Here is a 7631-nt window from a genome sequence, read left to right on the forward strand (position 1 = left end):
CCAGCATATTTTTGGAATTGAAAGGGTTATCTACTCCACCAACAACTAGGTTCAAATGTGTCTAACAACCATTGAGACACAATTGGATGTTATTCAACAAAAGCTTGAGGACAGCCTTTAGCTATTCATGCCAACAAAGGGGAGAGCAAACTCTTTGTTCATTGCATTAGTTTTGGATGATGGCATACAATAAGGGGGAGAACAATACAGAAATGGGAAGTTAGCATATTGAAAGGGGAAGCTGTGTGTGCTCAAGAGGATACATTTACACATTCTTTTGCCTTATTGTTTATAGCTTATATATCTTTTGAATTTTTTATTGTGCTTTTGGGTATTTGGGTTTATCTATTTCAGTTGTTTTCAGTATTGTATTTTGTACCCATGCTTTGTAGCTTAGTGCTTGTTGTTTATGTTATGCATTTCTTTAAGTACATCACTCTTATGCCCTTGTTGGATTTTATATCCTTGATGCAATTACCTTGTGTTGTTGTATTAGTTGAGTGTTGGACATGCAAATGATCCTTTGCATTGAGCTTATAAGCTTGCATGTTCGGATATTCATTCCTTGTAAGAATGATCATTGTAGTCACTATTTCTAGTGATTGCTCGTTTTTGGTCAAGCCAAGTTTTACTATTGTTATTCATTTTGCTTGATTGCATTGTGCTTGCTCCATATGCATTTCAAGGTTTGTGCTTACAATGATCGTATTGTGTTGTTGTTTTCAGGATACACTTGTTGGTATGGTTCAAGAGCTTCACACATTCTAGAGTTAGGTGTAAGTGAGTTTTTTTCAACTGTTTCCAACTCACATGTTAAGTCTAGAGTTTGTTTTAGGGTTTTGTCACAGAATAGCCAAAGGGGGAGATTGTAAGATTGAATTTATTCAATCATTTTGTTGGCTTTATGCCGTGCCAATTTGCTTGTAATTCAACATTTAGAAACCCTTGTATTTAGGTGGGAATCATGTAAAGGTAGTGTGTGAGAGAGTGTGAAGAAAAGTTCAAGAGTGTGCACTCAAGCAGGGGCTCGTGACTAGTGAGTCGCCAAAAAGCCACACGTATGAAGCATACAGGGGGAGCTAGAGAGTCATGCTAGTTGTTGCACTACAGGAAAAAACCTCCAGTTGGTCAGAACTCGTTCCAGTCACAAGCTCGAGTCTCCAGAATGCCCTGTTTGGCTAAAACTGACCTTTCGCATTCCAAACACACGCCAATATAAATACCCCTTATACCCATGTATTGTAGGGAGCTTCCAGAAAGAATTTTGAGAGAGAAACCCTAGAGAAAAACAAGATTGACTCATCCACAATCTTCATCTTTTGATTCTCAAAATTCCTCTATTCTCACCCTCTCCATTGTTACATCCTTGAGAGATACAATTAGCCAAATCATTTTCTAACCATACACACATCTGTGAGAAGGCTATTTGGTACTTAGGAAGCAGTTAGGAAGGGACCAATTGATATTGGTTGATGCTATGGGCTATAGCGGAATCCAGTAAGCTAGAGAAGACAAATGCTCGACGTAACCTCGTTGGAGCAAGAAGCTTGGAGGGCTTAGGTACACTAGGTAGATTAGGCTTGGAGAGTCTTTTGTTGTTCATGTATCCCAACTTCAGTTTCTTCTTCGATAACACATCGCTATTTTGTCTTTGTATTTTCATCTCTCTTCCCTTAATCTTTACCTTTTAATTGATGTTGTAGTTATGATTAATTTTGGTTTAGATTGTTTTACTAATTATAATTTAACTTATTTTCATATTCCGCACATACATTGTTTGATAATAAGCTTGTGTTGGTAATTTGTAATTTGGGGGTCTAAACGTTTTAAGGTGTTTTACACACTTTTTGAACATTCATACCCAAATATTTATATTAGCTAGAGAAGTGCTTGTCAATTAAGTTTTCTCATAATGTCATTTATATTTTCATCTACAATAGAAAAAGAGTAATACTACAGTCACAAACAGTTTTATAACAATTTTATAAATTACTGTTGTGACCAATTTCTTACTGGTTTTCAATGAGTAATGCTATAGATACAAAATATTTTATAATATTTTTACAAACTGTTGATATAGTTTTAGTATTTTCTAAATAATTATTGGTAAGTAAAAACACGATATTAGTGGTGGATCCATATTATAACTAATAAGAATTTGTCACATCAATAATCTGTAAAAATGTTGAAAAATAGTTTGCGGTTGTAGCATTACTCGTTTTCATTTGAGCTCACCACTAACATCATTTGTTCATTTACCAATAATCACTCACCATATCAACAGGTTATACAATTTTTTGGAAAAAAAAAAAAATTGTATTTCTAGCATTTTTCATATAAAAAACTTGATGTAGTATAATTTTAGTTCAGAAACATGAATTGACAATGAGTAAAAATAGAAATTAAGTTTACAATTAATGTAATAAAGGCTTGGTGAGTGGGATAAAATTTTGTGAATAAAATTTTGTTGCTTTGAACTTAAATCATGGATCGCCTCAAATGAGATATGGGGTTATGACAAGGCTTACTTTCTTGAACCAAGGTTTCCATGGCCTTTCATAGTTCAATCAGAGTCTTCGAACAATGAAATTCTTCAGGTTTTGTTAATCTATCCAAAATAAGAAGAAAATATGAAGTTTACAACTTACAAAAAGATCTTAAAGTGGTGCAGCTGGTGGGCATGCTTATCTTGAGCCACGTTTGAACGCATAGAAAAATCAATAAATTAAAATACCGATAACACCATTTTTCTAGTTTCAAAGGTTTTCCCTCTCATTTTGGTCTTTTTCTTGAAGGTCTAGGTAATACATTTTTTGGATTTGAGGCTGTGAGGTGATTTGTTGCATTTTCATTGAATGGTTTTGATATTTGGTCTACTTTGGGTATGATACGTTATCTGTGATTTTTTTTTTTTTTTTTTTTTTGTTATAAATGTTCACCATGTCATAAAATATTTGTGAGGGTGGCCATTCTCCCTCAAGAAAACATATTTTTGTAAGGCCTTCATGCACCTGTCACAATCATTTCTTCGCTAAAAATCATTTTTCTTTTAAAAATCAAAACATGAAACATACAGATGAAAAAAAAAAAGTAAAATATTATTATAGTCCCTAAACATTACTAAAAGTTCATTTTTTCCCCCTTAAATTTTAAAATGTTGTTCTTTCATCCTTAAACTTTGTAAAGAGTTTTTTTTTTTCAATATTTTAAATACAACAATAGGGACAAAAGAAAAAATCTTTTTTCAATAGTTTAGGTATGAAGAAAGATTTTTTTTTTTTTTTTTAAGTTTAAAAACAGAAAGTATAACACTTTCCATAGTTTAGGGACGAAAAATGGCCGTTTCAATAGTTTATGAACAAAAAAACTCATTTTTAAAATTAGGGACAAAAAAAAAATTTGATAAATTTGAGAGACCAAAATAGCATTACAGAAAAAAAAAATTTACACACACACACACATATATTTATATTTATTTTTAATTTATATACGTAGCAGCACTTAATAATAGAACATTAATTTAACCTAATCACACAATTATTTTGAATTTTTATTTTGAATTTATTGCAACAAAAATAGGAATAAATTCTATATAAATATTTAAAATTATTTTATTTAGCATATTAATGAGATACTAGTTTATTGAAAACTAGAAGGCCATCTATGTTTGGTTTAAACATATCTAGTTAAGAGAACTTTGGAAATCAATTTGTCCAAGTTTTGGTAAGAATCGCTAGGTTTGGTACCATCCTCTGTCTTTGTCTTCCACTCCATTACCTTCTTCTTCATTTCTTTACCTTTCTGACCGTCCATTAACTCTCTAACAAGTTTCTTCACTTTGTCTCTTTGAACATTATTATCTATCTCCATCCCAATGCCCCACTTGACACAACAGTATCAACAATTCGTCTATTGATTAGCAAAGAAGGGCCAAGAGGTCATTGGAACTCCACAACACACTCTCAAACATTGAATACCACCCACTATGTGTTAAAAAACACCCTATAGATGGGTGCTTTAGGATTTGTTCTTGATGACACCAGCTTGCTAACATGCCTCTATATTTACTTTTGGTAACAAATTCAGAAGGAATTATAGCTGAATTTCCTCCCACAAGATCAGGCCTTATAATCCACAACAAGGTTTTTTCACTGTTTCCTAATTCCCATGCAAATTCAATGAGTTGGTGAGGTGTCATGATAGTTATACTACCATAATTTACATACACTACCAAGTTAGATTCGTATGAATTTAACCATCACACACACCCTGATTCTTCTTTCCATAGATAGGAACCTATTGATTTCAAGTTATCGTCCTTAACTTGATCAACAAGCAACACAAGTGGTCCAATGGTGTATATATGAGGAAGCATGGAAGAAGAGCATCCAACACGTGTTGTTCAAAGGGGTCAAATGTGTTCAAAATGATAGCTGAAGCTCTTGGAGCTCTCTTAGTTTCACGGATTTTAAAGTTGAGCATGACATTGTTCTCATCTGTAGTTTTAACAAAAATTGGAAGATCCTTGAGACAGATATTTTTTATACCGGGAATCTAATCAATTGTAGTTTCCAAGTATCCATTTGTTAGATAGTTTGCATCCGTAAATCACACAAAAATAGGTTTGACCTTTGTAAATAGCCTACTCCAATGTAACATTAAAAAGTAGCATCAAATTTTCAAAAAATAAAAGTAAATATAAAAAAGGAATTAAAAAACTTGATAATTTGATGGCTATTATAAGTGTAATTGACATACAGAAATATTATTGCATCTCCCATGCACCTCTTATATATATATAATATGTAGACTTTTCATTGGTATGATTGATTTTAAATTGAAGTTAACATGTATGATAATTGGATATGATATTATTACCCCAAAAAAATGGACGTGATATTAGTAACACATATGAGAGAGGTGTAAATCAAAATCAAGATTTTCTATCTCACTTTATCTATTCCACTCCATGCTCCACAAATCAAAATATGTCATTTGTCTACTAATTCCTAATTACGAGCTAAGACTATCAATATATGATGATATGGAACAAGGGACATGATCCCTATTTCAATCTTTTAATTTCCTTTTTTTATTTTATTATTTTCCTTTCTTATTTTTTCTTTCAAATGTGAGATTCAAGATATTGAAAAAAAAAATCGAATCATCCTAAAAAATATAATAAAAAATAAAAAATATAAGGAATTTGAAGATTTAAATTATACATTTGAGAGGTATTAAACCTCATTCAACTAGATGGTGAAAATGCGTATAGCTCAAGAAGCCGCAAGCGCTAGGTGTCTAGAGAGGGGCGGAGGCATGTATAAGGGGGGGGGGGGGGGGTGGGGAGGGGGAGGAATTTTTAAATATATATACAATTATTTTTACGTTTTCAAAATTTAGTCTACAAATATAAGAGTTGCCCCCCCCCCCCAATATTTGAATTAGTCCAATAATACTCTTAAAAAAAATAATTAGTCTAATAGTTATAGAGATATAATTTTATTTTTCGTAATTCTATTTTTTATTGTAAAATGTGTTTTTATATCTGTTAAATATTTGATAAAATTTGGTATCAAACATGTTTGAATCTATTTTTTTAAACCCGTTATGTGACGATTAATAAGTCATTGACTCATTAAAAAAATTTGTCACTAAAGCTACACATGAAATGTGTCTTTAGTTGTCATATAATGGGTTAAAGTAAGGTAGTTTTAAATATATTTGGAGCCTAACTTATTCCTTCAAATTTTGGATCATTCATCTTTTTGAAAATTTCATTAGTTCAATTGAAAGATTTTTTTACTTACTTTAGCATAAAATTTGATAATTTGTATTTAAAATGAAACTTTTTAAGAATTTGACTATGAAAATGAAAAAAATATATTTTATTTTATGAAAGATCACCGTAAAAAATAATTTTGATTGAAAATGCTAAGCTCTTTTTTTTTTATTGGGTGTGTGTATATATATAGCTTATCAAATAAAAAAATGTGTGTATATATAATAAAAAAGCGCGTGTGTGTGTATATATTAAGGGAGTCAATCTTGTACTGGAGGCTGTACCGGTTTGACTAGTGGAACGATATATTTTGGTACCGGTCAATACGGGTGTACCGTTTCGGGTTCACCGTTAATTTTTATATATATATATATATATATGTGTGTGTGTGTGTGTGTGTGTGTGTGTATTATAATAAATATAAAAATTTACCATAAAACATTACCTCAATTTAGAATAGACTATTCATGATTTTAGACTTTAGTATCAATTAAAATAAACAAAAAAACAGAACATAAAAAATAGAAAGCTTAATTGTTCATTGCATACTAAGAAAACAAATAATGCAAATAAGTTACCATTCAACCCTTACAAAAATTCAAAAATTACAAAACTTTAAAAAAAAATTAAAAAAAAAAGTTTTTTTCTATACTGGCCAGTATTGTCCGAAATTGGGCGGTATGGCTAGTACATGACCGGTACGGCCGGTATTTAAACCAGTAAGAAACGTTAGTGTTTCAATACCGATACACGTACCGATACGGTACATACCGGCCGGTACGACAGGTACCGGTACGATATTGACTACACTGGTATATATGTGTATGTGTGTGGAAGTTGTTTTGATAAATATATTAGCATTGCAACTAGGCCCTCCAAACAAAAATTTTTGGCTCCGTCCCTGTGTCTAGAAAAGCACACATAGAATTCTGAACTTATCAGTAGCATCAAAAGTGAAAGACATACCACCATCTGCGACAATATAGGTAACAGGAGGCACATTCGAAGATGAAGTGTCGTTGAGTTTGGAAATGAGGTTGCAAAGTGGGACTAGCTAGGCAAGCCTTTGTGGTGGACTCAGCAAGACCGAACATGTCTTGGTTGACATCCATCTGTGTCTACTGGAGGGAGCCCATCGGGAATAGTTTCAAAGTTAAAGTCAAGCAAGCCATCAAGGGAGTAGGGACCTCTAAGTCTAGACCAGAGTAAACATTTGTGGATATACTATGTTTGAGCATTGGATTTATGTGGCCTTTAAATGGAGTTGGGACGCAAACTATATGAGGTCTAGTAGCTGTTGTAATGGAACCCATCTCTAGACTACAACAAAGTTGGTTTTTTTCGAGGGTCAAAACCCTCCAAAAAAGTATAAAGAGCCCCCAAAAAATATTAATTTGAGAGTCTAGGTGACCCTTGATGAACTTTGAAACAAATGCCCTTGGGACAAAAATTTCGGCAGCATATACGAAATAGAAACTTCAACTGCTATTACCCTCAACACAAATGTTTTATCCATATGGAGGTCTAGCGACCCTCAGAAATTTTAAAAATAAATAAGAGTTCAATAACCTTCTTTTTATGGTCTCCCAACCTTGAAAATAAGTTTTATTTCTCTTCTTTTTTTAAAAAAAAATTAAAAGAAAAACCACAATCATGCACATAAACTTTAAAAAACCACATATTACAAAATCTATATTATACCAAAACATAAATATCAAAACAAAATTCAATTATCTTTCCAAATCATTAAATCCTTCATTCGTAAAGTCTATGGAGACATTTTCACATTAACCTAAAGGAACTTAGCATTTTAACTAGAATTTTCTGTGATAGACAATAAAAGCAGCAA

At 32.0% G+C, this 7631-nt stretch overlaps 1 pseudogene; it reads right to left on the reverse strand.

Moving 5' to 3' along the window:
- Nucleotides 1-3672: 3672 nt before the first annotated feature.
- Nucleotides 3673-7095, reverse strand: LOC142642453 (7-deoxyloganetin glucosyltransferase-like; annotated as a pseudogene).
- Between the last annotated feature and the right edge of the window lie 536 nt (nt 7096-7631).

Source organism: Castanea sativa, chromosome 7, assembly GCF_040712315.1.
Source record: "Castanea sativa cultivar Marrone di Chiusa Pesio chromosome 7, ASM4071231v1".
NCBI classification, from domain to species: domain Eukaryota; kingdom Viridiplantae; phylum Streptophyta; class Magnoliopsida; order Fagales; family Fagaceae; genus Castanea; species Castanea sativa.